At 30.9% G+C, this 14,191-nt stretch overlaps 1 protein-coding gene and 1 long non-coding RNA gene across 4 annotated transcripts in view; one reads left to right on the forward strand and one right to left on the reverse strand.

Annotated features, from left to right (window-relative positions):
* Nucleotides 1-14,191, reverse strand: part of LOC118195921 (diuretic hormone receptor-like) — a 693,583-nt gene that overhangs the window by 607,838 nt on the left and 71,554 nt on the right. The gene's annotated exons all lie outside the window — the stretch shown is intronic.
* Nucleotides 554-6,177, forward strand: LOC146999125 (uncharacterized). Its single transcript, XR_015039456.1, has 2 exons — nt 554-586; nt 6,017-6,177. It is a non-coding gene; the product is annotated as an uncharacterized LOC146999125 (long non-coding RNA).

Below are 14,191 nucleotides of genomic sequence, written 5' to 3' on the forward strand. Positions count from 1 at the left end.
AGAGAGAGAAAGAAAGAGGAAAAACATTAGTAAAGGAAATAAAAGGAAAGAGGAAGAAATACAAATCTTATTGTTCTAGAAGTGTGTAGAACAACTTGACAAATATTAGAACTGGTTAACTCAAGTTTTATAGCGATGTATCGATACTGTGTGCTAGATGATGAATCCGCTAATGAAAAAGTACCTTTAAATTTTAAAAATGCTATTTTTAATGAAATTTTTAAAAATATTGTTTAACTTTTTGAATAACTAGAGCAATGACACAGGAATAAGAATTCTTTAGAAATATATATAAATTAAACTGTTAACTCTCCACACTGTAAAAAAAAAGTTCGCTCTTTAGAGGCAAAAGTTTTGTAAAGTTACAGAAATCAAAAAGTTACACAAGAATTTCCTGTAATGGTAACAGGTTGAAAGCAAACTGTGGCTGGTACAGCTAATTTGCCTGTAACATTACAGATAATGTTTCAGTAGCCGCGCGGAAGAATCACGTGACTGACTGGAAATCAGCCAATCAGAAGAAAAGTGTTTGAAAGCTAGTTGCAGAAAGAAACATGGCTGAATGCATGTTGGTTGTATAGCGCAGGTAAGTAAGAAAATGTTTACAATTACGTTTGAAATATTTTTTGTTCATTTTATGCAGATTATTCTCATGCACTTTGCAGTGTTATATGTAGTGAGTAAGTATTTAAACGTTTAAGCTTTGCGATTAATTAATATCAGCGTTCGTAATGAGTTGAAAGAGTGCAGAATATTTATTCCAAATGCAGATCTAATAGTAGTATTTTGTCATTGCGCATCCGATAAATTACGCCTTAAATTGCCCGTATTATTATTTATAACTAATTATTCCAAAATTTAATCACTGTTGTGGTATTTAATTGAAACGGTAATGTGGTTGTTGAAAACAAAATTAATCATGTTAGCGTTCGTTTGCAATCGTCTGACCAAAGAACGTTTGACATCTTTTTCCCGGCAGGCCTTGCGAGAAACGTTTATGTAAACATTTAGAATTCTGAATGTAATGTATATATTTTTTTTGCTTACTAGGTTTAGTTTATTCTTTTTCTAGGATTACCTAATTAATTATACTCGGTTTATAATTCAGTCTAATATGTTTATATACGAGTGTGTTATGAAGTAAAATTACAAAAACTTGAACAATGCGGTCGAGAATCTCGTTTATTCTTTAGTGTAATAATATTATTTTTTCAATGGTATTAATTTCTTACGAATATGTTATAATTCCAAAATGAAGTAATTATATTGATTAAAAATATGTCGCATCATACTTTTCGTAATGTTTTGGTTTACTAACTAGATGCAACTTAATTATTCCATATATTTTAATATACCAATATCAACAGGGAAAAGATGGAAATGACCTAAAATATTTTTCTAAAAATTCGTTAAACTAGTTATAAAAGAAAACTAAAATTTTGTACATTATTTCCAAAAATATTCCATTAATATTTTATAAGTTACAAAATTTATTATATTGTATATATAACTACCACTGCATACTTACAAGTTTTTAAACATTTAACGTAGAATTTATGTTGATTTTATTTTGCCCAATTTTAATACAGTTTTGAAGTATGATAGTCTTGTTACTAGGATATCATGAAACTGCTAATACAAGTTTAATATATTTCTTGACAAATGTTTCTCTTATTCATGTAATATAATATATAAATCATAAAATAAGTTTTTTTAAAATAAATTATGATTGTGTATTGGAATTTAACACAATTCTGTATCTATATGTTAGTATTAAAAATAAAATAATAATAAATTTTTAATGAAGCATTGATTTTAGGATTAACAACTGTAAATATATATATATATACTCACACATGAATAAATGGGAATGCCAGTTACGTTTCCTTACAAAGCCGTCCATGAATATATACTTCCCTTTAGACTGATAGCCTTTGCATGCTTTGCCATATTCTATCAATCCAAATGATGCAAATATGCAGAAAATTTTACTTTCTTTGAAAGTTAATGCAGGAAATAAAATTCAGTGCATTTGTAAACTACATTAGTTCTCTTATAGCTTGGTATTTAATTGTCCAATGATTTACTAGTCCAAACTAATGCAGAATTCAGATATTGTTCAAATAAAAGAAAATTAATAAGGTCTGATTGTTAGACGTATATATGAAGATTTATTTTTTTTAAATATTATTTTAAGTCAACTATTTCATTCCTTTCAGTAGCATTATTTTTGGAAATCTTAAATTAAATAACTGAATGCAATATTTCTTGTTAATAAAAGAAAAGCAATGTTATGAAAGACTAGCGAAGTGGATTTGCAAGTTCTAATTACGAAAGGTCCCATGCTCTAAGGGGTCATTTTTAAAAATACTTAATTAAAAAAAAGTATTTAACATAAAACTTCCAGCTTCACACATGTGCAATATTAATTCTATATATTTTATCTCATTTTATTGATTAATTTCATAGCATTTCGTGTGACACTAGTAGAAATTATTTATTAAATTTTATGCAGTTTCTAATCTACGTTTTGATTTTGTTATTAATTACGTTAGGTTACATAAGATTTAAAATTATGTAAGGTACAAAAACCTTCTGCATCTATTAATATATACTGAAGTGAATGAAATTATGCCAGTGAAATTTTTTAAAATCAAAAACAAATTTCTGTGGAAAACTAAAGTTATAAATTCTAAATGCAAACAAAGGAGTGAATTTGAAAGTTATCAAATAAGCCAAAGTGTTGGTAATTTTTGCAGTTTTGCAGAAGAATTTTTATACTGTGCAGAATGGGAATGTGATGTTTGGTTTTGTTAGTACAGTCAAAAGTCGTTAATCCGGATTCGTCGGACTTCGGCGATTCCGGATTATCAATTTTTCCGGATTACAGATCATCAGTTTAAATCTGGTAAGATGGCATGCAGAAATTTTAAAATTAAAAATATGAAACCGTAATTTATGAAATAAAGAACAATTATGATCTAAAGGGTATCAAAATTTACAAAAAAAAAAAAAAAAAAAAAGCTTAATATTTATTTGTTTACTTTATTAAACATTTCTTTCAATGTAAGTTGTTTAAGTTGCTTCGTTTTATGTGATAATACTTTCTCTTTAATTCTATAAACAGCCATAATTTCTTCTTCAGTGGACAAAGTTCCGCTGTTGAAGTCCTATAATTGCTGTGTCGAGAATACCGACTAATTTGTCAATCGAAATTTTTTCGTTTTCAATAACCTCTGTATCACTTTCTTCACTATCGGAAGCGAATTATATTGACGAGGAATTTGATTTAAATCATAAACAAGACGGAGTACATCGAGATGAAATACTACATTTAGTAAGGAATTATAAGCCAAATAAAATAAAAACATCTGCCCTGAAGATAAAGATTGCTGACAGATGAACATCCAATACATTGCGCGTCCCCCCCCGCCGCCGCACAGTAGCGCGAAATTGATAAACAGCAGATTTCTGAATGGTTAGATAAACAAAGGATTATGCCTTTATCCATTTTTTTGCAGCAATTCCACTTTTTGTTTAATGGACTTCGAAACATACTTTCGCTTTGTAGATCCTTTACATATTAGTAAATATATATCGGAAATTCTATTTGACATAATTGAAAGTTCAAGCTTACTTTTATAAAATTGCTCTAACAGTCTTCAAAAAATAATAAGCCGGATCTAATTCGAAGATTAAGGAACAACGCAATCTGTAACATTAATTGAATTAGATAATTTTAGCTTAGCTTATACCATCCGTTATACATTAAACGCACATGTGTAAACGTATTATGCGCATGCGCACACGCATATTCGCAGCCGTAAAGGTCTTACGCGCATGCCTCAACGCGACACATGCGCAGAAAGTTTGTAGCTTTGAGGTCCGGATTATAGATCAAACTGAAGTATTGCAACTTAAACACGTAATTTAGCTTAAAATTTATTTGAACTTAATTTTCTAATTTATTTTGATCATGTATATTTCATGTGTCATAAGTCTTTAAAATGAACTTAATTCCCATCCTATTTATTAACACAAATTTTTGAAAGAAGAAAAAGTCACATTTGTTTTGCTTAGTTGCCCACGAAAATTTAAAAAAAAAATATTTGCATAATTATCCCCCTTTTAATGCATTTAGGAAATGAATATCCCAAGATTTTAAAATGGATTTATCGACATAATGATATATAGAGAGGAGTTATGTTTACTTGCAGATTTTTTCCTCCTTTTTACTAATATTATAGTATGAAAATCAAGGGGGAAATTAAGCAATAATTTAATTTTGAAGGATGTGATTACAGTAAGACCATAACCAATCAAAAATATTCATAAATGAACTACTGGTAACTATCATAGTATTATTATATAAAAGAAACCTACATTCCAATAAGAATGTTTAGTAACATTAACGTTTCAGTATCTGATAATAATAATCTTCATTCCTACTTCCCTATACCTTGAATTTCATTCTTATTATTGCCCAATGCTATTCCCTAGACCTCAAAGCATTTAATGCATCTGGAACTGCAATTTGTGCCGTCTTCTACAGCATGTAATCACCACTCCGTTTGTACTACCACGAGCAATGATCTTCAGAATTACAGTATTGCGTTGCATATTCCATCCCACCCAGCTTTAGAACCACATTTTGAAAATTAAAAAAAATATTTTCATAATTTTCCCCCTTTTAATGCATTTAGAAAATGAATATCCTAAGATTTTAAAATGGATTTATCGACATACTGATTGTTTTCGTCATACTAACAAAGGCAAACTTTAGTACACTAAAGGCCCCGTTGAATCTTTCTCTTCTAACTGTTGAATATTATGTCAGCCTAATACAAAAAATGATCTATGATAGTGAAAGGAAATACCAACTGCCATTCACTGTGCAATTTTGCCATATCAGCTGCATATTCATCTTCTCTAATTATTTATGTATGATCTGAGGCTTAAGGAATTGCAAGAACAACAATGAGAATGAGAGAAATTCAAATTATAAAGAAATGAGATAACTTATTAGATGTTGCAATTATGTGTATTCTTATTGAAATAGAGGTTTCTTTTAAAGAAATAATATTGTGATAGTAGTAGTTTATACATGATTACTTTTCATTTGTTATATTCCTACTGTGACTGTGTCCTTTGGAAATTAAATTATTCGTTTAATTTTTCCCTCTCAATTTTCGGAAGATAAAATTAGTAAAAATAAGTGGGAATATAGCATCAAGAGCATTAGATATCCCCATTTTCTTGAAGCTGTTCACTATTATTGTTTCATAAATAATAGGCCATGCACCCAAAATCCACTAGCAAATCAGTTAGTAAGATGAAAATGACCACTATGCAGACGAAAAATTTAGGGTAACTTGTTTTGTGAGCGCCTTAAGAGAGACAAACATTACCTAAATCATTAAAACAATTTCAGAATCCTGTTGCTAAAAGAAAGCTTGGGGGAAAATGTTGTCCGAGTCCCAGTGATTCATTTGGACCAATATGTAATATTGTTTTAGAAATTTAAGGTAATAAATATAATATTTTTCGAATGCTAAAACAGTTCGAGAAATTTATTCAAGTTCTGAATTCTGAATATAAGTATACTGTATATTATATTTAATAACTATGGTGGCTTCATTTATGAAAAGATTTGCATATTGGCTGTTTTTGTACAATGAACCTTCTCTAAGCTAGCTATGCGTGATTCCTAAAGATTTTGATCTTTAATGATATTGGGCATCTTAGAGAAGTTATGTTTACTAATTAATTATTTTATGAGGAATGCTGGTTAAATTTAAAAAGTGATTGACTGAGGTAGCTTGTAGTAATGAGACGGTTCACTGTAATGCAATTTTTTAAAGTATTTAAGCTGTTCCTGATTACTTAAGATATTATAAAGAAATATGATTAAAAGTGTTATATGAGCACATGTTTAAAACATCTATTAAAATAATTTTTATAAGCTTTTTAAGAGCATGATTATGATTTTAAAAGAAATGTTTTTTTCTTTATTTAGGAGACATGGTTTACAAAGAAGGGGAAAAACCATTCATTTTTTCCAAGCAGTCGAAACGAATTTTTATGAAATGTTATATTGTGTTATTTTTTAATTAATTCTTTTTTTAAGGTTTTATGTAAAGTTTATGAATTAAGTAATAAATTATTTTTACTTCTGTATTTTAATTAGCATATTATTTGCTTCATAATGTTTCACAATAAAATTATGAATTTAATAAACTTCATAATTAACATGCTGTAATATATATATAGAGAGAGAGCATAAAGTTTGTTTTCTGTTGTCACATGTATATTTCACAATTTTGTATGCAAATCTCGAAATTTATAATAACTAAGAATACTTTATCACTTTCTAAATGGTAACTATTAAGCTTAAAGTTTTATTACATATCACGTTTGTAAAAAATTATAGGTAAAATTAAAATGCATTAAATTTTAAGTTAAACTGAAGTATTAGTTTTTGAAACCAATTTGTTAAAGGCATAATTGTATTAAGCATCAAGAATTTTAATGGAAGCAAGTCTTTTAAAATTAAGGTCAGTTGGTGAAGTTTTATGCTTATTCAAAAAGCATGATATTAGGTTTTTAATGAAAGACTTCTATCTGTTAATTCAAAGGAAATTATTTGAAGGTAGGGTAAAAACGTTATGCAGTTGCCATCTATTACTTCAAACAATAGCAGACTGTTGTCAAACGCTGAGTGCAGATAAGAATAAAAAGGTTAGTTGGACGTTGTAATTCAAGCTTATGAACAAAATTTTGAATTCCTTGTAGTAACAAAATAAAGTTCATTGCTATGTTGAATTCTTTAATTTACTGAAAATGTCATTTTTTAGAAGGAGAGAATATAATATTTTTGAAACATAAAGAACAGCTGTTCTGAGTTCTTCATAGAAATATTTCACAAAATGTCTTTTATTGTAATAATATGATCATATCAACATGCAACACGTTTACTCATATAAGTTAAATCTAAAGGAACATGTGTCTATTTTAACTAAAATTACTAAAAAGAAAGTTCTAGAACATATCTTAATAATTCACACTAAAACATGCAAATAAAGCATACTTTTTTTTTTCTATTTTACAGGCCAAATATAAATTCCAGATGACTTTCCATTATTTTATGTAAAGGATATACATGTAATTTAATATAAGGAGTAGCATATCAATTTGAACTTAATTATCAAATTAAGCTCAAATCGATTATTAATCAAAATTATATATATACCTACAGATATCATTGCTTTATATGCATTTCAATGTATTTTATTATAATAAGCATTATTTTAGACCAAAAATCTATTACTTTTATAGACATATCCTTTAGTATTTCATCTATGAAAAATATATTCTACACACATATAATTACTTAATGAGATATTAGAAGGAAATAATGTGAAACCTTTACAGATACAACCATTGGAATTTTACGTAAGAAAAGTATCTTCTATTCACATAATAACGTGCTGTAATAATACAAGCAAATAACCTGTAACGGTTACAGATATATCTGTTGAGATCTTACATGAGAAAAACATGTTCTTTTTACATAATTATTTGTGTAATATTACACGCAAATAATCTGTAACCATTACAGATATATCGTTTGGGATTTTACATAAGAAGTTTGGGATTTTACATAAGATTTACATGTTCTACTTACATAACTATATGCTGTGATATTACAAGAAAAAGATCTGTAACCATTACAGGCAAAACTCTTGTAAAGTTACAAAGAAAACACCTGTTGCTGTTACTCAAATAACCCATGGCATCCCAGTTTCCATGAGTTTTCTTAGTAACCTTACAGATTTTTTTTTTACAGTGCAGGCTATAGCATAAGTTTCTTTCAATAGAAATTATATATACACTTCAGATATTATCTTATGAACTGAAACACCTAGATTGAATATTTTACATCATAAACATACAAGGCTCAGCAAATAATATTCTAAACTCAGAATTGTTGGGTTCTGCTCCTGAAATTATTTTATCACTATTCTTCAATAATCATAGCTCTGAATCCGACGTCGATTGACTCAGTTTTGTTTAAACTGATTTTCTTTCAATTTAGCATAAATGTTTCGTATTTAATTGTGTACATATGCCTTCTTTTTCATATCTTTCTAGGATGTGTTACATTAAATTTAATATTTCTTTTAGCAACACCAAAGTTGCGAAATAATTGCGTTTTCTTAGCGATAAGCAACAAAACGATTTTACTAATAAAATTATTATTCCAGCTTTAGTTTAAGGGCTCTAAACTTTCGTGTTTTTCTCTTTTCGTATATCGAACGAAAACGAAGCCTTTAATAAACAAATTAGCAAATCCAAGTACGTAAATACTTCGGTTCCAAATTAATTTGGAAATAAAATAATGTAGTATGAAACTAATGAACCAATTATCTATGATAAGAAATTTTACAGGAACTACTTTCAGCGTGTGTATTCAAAACAAATATGTTGGCAAATAGTAGATATAATATCTCAGTTACTCAGTCCTTAATTTTTGTAGCAAAATAATAATACACATATATTATAAAGTCGTCACCATATGACGATATGTATAATGGGCCGATACAGCATAAAATACAATATAAAATATAAAATGAAAACAAAATGAGTTATATATTAAAAGTACATACATCTAGCTATATAAAAGGAAAATTCTGGAATCAAAGTCAAGAACATACGTTTTTCTCATAGCACTTTGGGGACTTATTCATCTCGCAAATTTCACAAAAGCACGCCATTGTATTAAAATAGGCATGTGAGCAAATAGGTATGTGCCTATCAATTATATATGATTTGTTTATATAGTATTAAAATGTACTCCTAGCAATAGTCTATTTCCCAGATACGGAAGAAATTCATACGAGCAGTACGTAATTCTATGTGAAGAGAATACACGAATAATGAGTCTGTAATGATGAAATGTGTTCAAGTGTAGATTTCGTAGTTTCAGTATTTTGACTCTGCCAAAACGAAAATTGTATCAGTTCCCGTCTTAGATTTTGTTGTGTTGTCGTTGTGACTATTCTCACTTATCTGACCTAACCAGAACAAGTTCACCGATTTTATCGTGAAAAAGGAATACAACATAGCAACTGTTGTTGGCAAGATCCTTGGACGTCATATAGTGGATGGTACGACTTTCCTCAGTTACACCTCAGCTTTGAGCTTCAGCACCGAAAACCGTAGTCCTAGAGTCTCACTCCCGTCTGTCTCCACAACCAAATCACATGGGATGAATTTAGGCTTGCCATATATTTAGAAGTACCCTATTTTTCAAAGACACTATACAATTACATTATCTACTCTTCTGCGGGATTCGATCCCGAGCCCTTCGTTACGGCAGTCAGAATAGTGTTGTTGACAATGCTTCCATTCGATATTATTTTCTTAAAATGATTTCAAATATATTATGTTTATTTGCCTGAAGTCTTGAAGTTTTTATTTCACACTGTCGTTGTTAACATAAACTTTTAGGGAATGTTGAAAATGGCCAAATAGCAAAACACGATAGCAATTGACAAAATACGATAACAGCTTTCATTATAGTAGCTCAAAATTATATTCAGGAGCATTTTTAGAACAGCTTTCCTGTAATAGCCTCATGGGTGCCATTTCGATAAATATTTATCATGGCTAGAAGGTTAAACGATTATGTTCCAATTTTTTGCTCCATTGTACCCAGAATATGTATACATTCAAATTACTTTCTTTCTGCTTTTCACTAATTTCAGAAACAAAAACTGATAAATACATAAATTTTCTAAACCTTTATAAAAGGATTTAAAAATAGAGATTAGAAAACGAAATAAAGGATGAGAATTTGATTAAATAATAACCCAAAATGCATCGAGATGTTTTCGCAAATAAAAAAAAGGTTAGTTAAAAATCCATTGAATAAGTCATAACAGATAGCTATAAATCTATCAATGGAAACTTCTTGGAAATATGTTTTCGATGTTTCGATCGAAAGTGTCTATGAATACATCATTAGGAATATTTTCGGAAATATTTAGAGAAGGGTAAAAGTAGTTCATTTCAAAGATTGCACTTTAATGAAACTATGCATCTAAGCAAATTTTGTTTAAGGAAAAATGTACAATTGTAGGGTTCTATTATTTTTACTAATAGTTATTTTAATTTGCTAGCCTTTTCTTATTTCCCTCGCGTTTCCTCGCCAGTATGTAAATCAGTTAGAATGAATGGGGGCGTATTTAAACTGAAGTAGCGAAAACTTTAGTTAGAGCGTGGTTGAGAGCTATTGAAATTGCGCACATTATTACTTTTAGCCCCTGTTGAACTTTGTGATTTTTGTTTATACATTTTATGTTTATAAACACTTTTATGTATATAAATTTCTTGTGATATTATAAAATAGTGTAACTATAACGAAGAGAGCTGGAAAAATTCGGATTCATGGCCAAGGAAACAGAATGTGTTACGATAAAAAGCAGATACAGAATCATTTTTAAATTTCATCATTAGAATACAAAAACGGAAATAGCATGAAAATGGTGTTCTAAGAAATACACTATAACTCTATTAATGAAATGCTTTCTTAAGTGTAACTAAAGTATTTTCTAACATCAACTATATTTTTATAGCTACCTTACAAAAAAATACTCCTTTCGTATCAATTCATGGGGCTGGAAAAAATTGACGTACAGGGAGAGGAATGTAAGTAAATCAAATCAAATCATAAATAACTCTTATTCCGACTTTATTTCAACTTTAATTCCTTAACCAAACCATAACTAATTAAATTTATTTAGTAATAATTCCAGTAACGATGACTTACCGTTACAGGTGAGGATAAATAAATAAAAACCTAATGATTATCAAATTTTTAATATACAAAGTTAGAAAGCGTTTTAGTTTTCACAGAAGCTCTGTAAATATCATGGATTAAGTTATTAGTTTGCTATGTTATTAATTAAATGCATTTTAAATTACGTCAATTTGTTAGACTTTATAATATAAAAATGCGACGTACCCAAGAGGAATTTTCCAAATGGGACAAATTTGCGTATTCCAATACCTTACTATAGCATATGTAAAGGATTAGCATTTGGCGGCCAACTTGCCGACTAGCTGGACTAACGCACTGCGACGAAGGATCCAGATGACGTTTAAAACAGAGGACATTCTTTTGCTAAGGCATTATTTCCATACGAATGTGGTTCCGCCGATCTACGTGACCACGGACTATGCCAATGTCTCGTACATGGGTTCGAGAACAATATGAGCAGATGTCCCCTCTTAAAAGATGACATGGAATTGCACTAAAGGAAGCAAGGTGGTCAGATCGCAGGATTGCTAGACATTTCGGTTAGAAGCAGGGCTACCATTCTACGCTGTTCCGGTTTAATTAGAAACTTGTCTTTGCCTCGGAATGGCAACGATCAGAACTTGACTTTCGAATTGTGTTAACGCAGCTCGAAAATTTGATTGAAAATTTTGATCATAGAATCATAACTCAACCACCACTCATAGAAATTTAGATGTGGCATATAGATTCGTCGTAGGTGCGCAGTTAGATGCTTAGGCAGTACCATTCGTCTGTTCGATTAGTGTACATTACTGCGCACATATGATGTAGACAGAAATGGATGATCCAAAAAAGAATGATCATCTGATTGGCACTAATAGCCACTGGTGTGTCCATATCAACAATAAGTCGCATTTTATCAACGATATCGCATTTTATCCGTCGCAATTTATCAACAATCCAACGTGTAGCCAGGGCACTAGTAAATGGAGACTGGAGATCATCAATTAAGCCAGCTGCATGGCCGTTACGTATTTTCAGCTTTATTGCTTAACTGATAAAAAAGGGCACTAATAGGCGACTCAGCGAACGGCGGCTGAGGTTGCGAATTTCATTTCGTCGTCTGCCCCTCATCATTACGCACCGCCAGACATATATGTAGTGATTTTTGACGCATTAGACTGAGATCTCACGGACTGGAGAAGGATTATTTTTCAGCCATGAGTCCCTCTTCGAACTGAGCCCAATAATCAGCGAAGACTTGTCTGGAGACGTCCAGAACAGCTGTATGATGCTCATCTGATTGTCGTCCGCCACACAGCCGGAAAACAAGGAATTACGGTATGGGGTACTATTTCATTCGAGAGCTGGGTCCCTTTGGTTGCTATCCGTGACACCTTTACAGCATGGCGGTACGTCGAAGAGATTCTACGCCTCGTAGTTTGCTCCTTTCACGGAAGTTTACCTTTCAAAAGATTAATGCCCAAGTACACACAATACACTTTTATACTGCGTACCCTGTACTTCTTCAACACTTCCCTGACTGATGCGATAGCCAGATCTCTCTCCTATAGGGCATATTTAAGAAGGCATCTCCGACTGTCTCTGAATCGCACTGAACTAACTCCAGTTGGAACAGTATGGCAAGCAGTCTGGCAGGAGGACATCCGCTAATTCTAAGAGCCAGTGCCCAGCTAGATAAAAGTTTGCATTAGGGATCAACGCATTACTGACTTTTTTTCCTTTTGTAGCTGTATTTCCTGAATAAAGCGTTCAATTTCTATGATGTCTTTAGCTTTTCGTTTTCAATGCATGTACATCACATATATCAATTTTCGTCCCATTCGGATTACTCCTTCTTTGTGAGTTGCCATAAGCTATAGATGAGCATAAAAAATGCAAATTATTAAGAAATATTTTATTGTTTTTGAAACACCCTGTTTGTGAAGTAATGAAATTATAATTTACAAAACAAATAAGTTTAGAGCACAATTTTGTTTTATGTTGCACAATAAAAAATGCTATAAGACCAAAGTGTTTTATGAGAGTGCTATGGATTTCTTTCATCTTCCCTAGCTAACGATTAGGTCTGAAGCTTTCAGAAAGCATCATTCTAGTTTTCCAAAAAGAACTATCCCTCAAATAAATCCTATCACAAGGAGAAAAAAAAAAAAAAAAAAACTCCAATCTGTAGAACAAGTAAGTAGAAGCCAAGTCTTGGGGGAATGGCTAGAGATTATTGTATTATTCATGGAGAGAATAAAAAAAGGCTATGACGATCTTGGGAAAGTTGGCCGACTGTTGCTTGTTTACGAGACAAACTGTCTCAAATATTTGATCGTAACACGAGTACAGATTTTATATCACGCTGAATGGTAACACTCTAGAAATCGCTGTTTATTAGGTCCAATGAAAGAATATCGGGAAAGCCATGTTCCCTGGCAAACTAGGGGAGAGTAGTACTTATGCGTCGAATATCTGAAAAACTGCCCATTAACCTATTACTCTACATAGCCTTTCTGAGAATCGGATAATAGTTCGGATTAGAGCATAACAGTAACACCAAGCTGTCTTAATTCGTGTGTTATTTTTCCTTTTTATTTTTCAGGCAGCATATTTCAACGAAAATGTCCATATTGACCGTTATCGAATGCAATTTAACGATGTTTTTGCGCGATATCTGTACGTAAGAACAGAATAAAAGACTCGTTACTCCCAAAAAATTATAAAACTGCTTTAAACTAATTCTGAAGAGAATTTTTCGGGGCGTCTGCACGAACGTATGTACGTACGTGCGTACGTACTGACGTATCTCGCATAACTCAAAAACGAGTAGCCTCAGAACGTTGAAATTTTGTATATAGGACTGCTATAACATGCAGATGTGCACCTCGTATTTTGGTTGCAATCGGCCGCACCAAACGTATATAAATATATTTATATATATATCAACTCTGTTACCCGCTGATTGATCTCAGTTTCTTTACTCTTTTCAACAATTTTAAAGTTGTTTACGTGCCGCTAAGTCTAATAATGTTTTTGATGGCGGCCATTGCTTGTTTACATTTGAAACAACAAAATAGTGGATTCGTTGCCAGTATAGAGAAACTTACCTTCGCAACAACAAAGATAACGCCTTCATTTATTATTGCGAATTAAATCATTCTTAATCCTTTCTGGAATTTTTTTGAGGAAATAAGTGTTTATGATTTACTTCGTAATTTTTAATACAGATATTTTGAATTTTTATGTATTTTTGCCTTTTCGCGAAGTGAAAACTGAATTAATTGAATGGGAACTACTCAATCGTCTGTGAAAAGCTGTTTCTTTTTTGTTTTGCTTGCTTAATTTCTTTTATACATCGTTCTAGCTTTATTATAATATTTGAAT

Source organism: Stegodyphus dumicola, chromosome 1 (genome assembly GCF_044657685.1).
Source record: "Stegodyphus dumicola isolate Sdum_Otavi_A_Nest chromosome 1, ASM4465768v1".
NCBI classification, from domain to species: Eukaryota; Metazoa; Arthropoda; class Arachnida; order Araneae; family Eresidae; genus Stegodyphus; species Stegodyphus dumicola.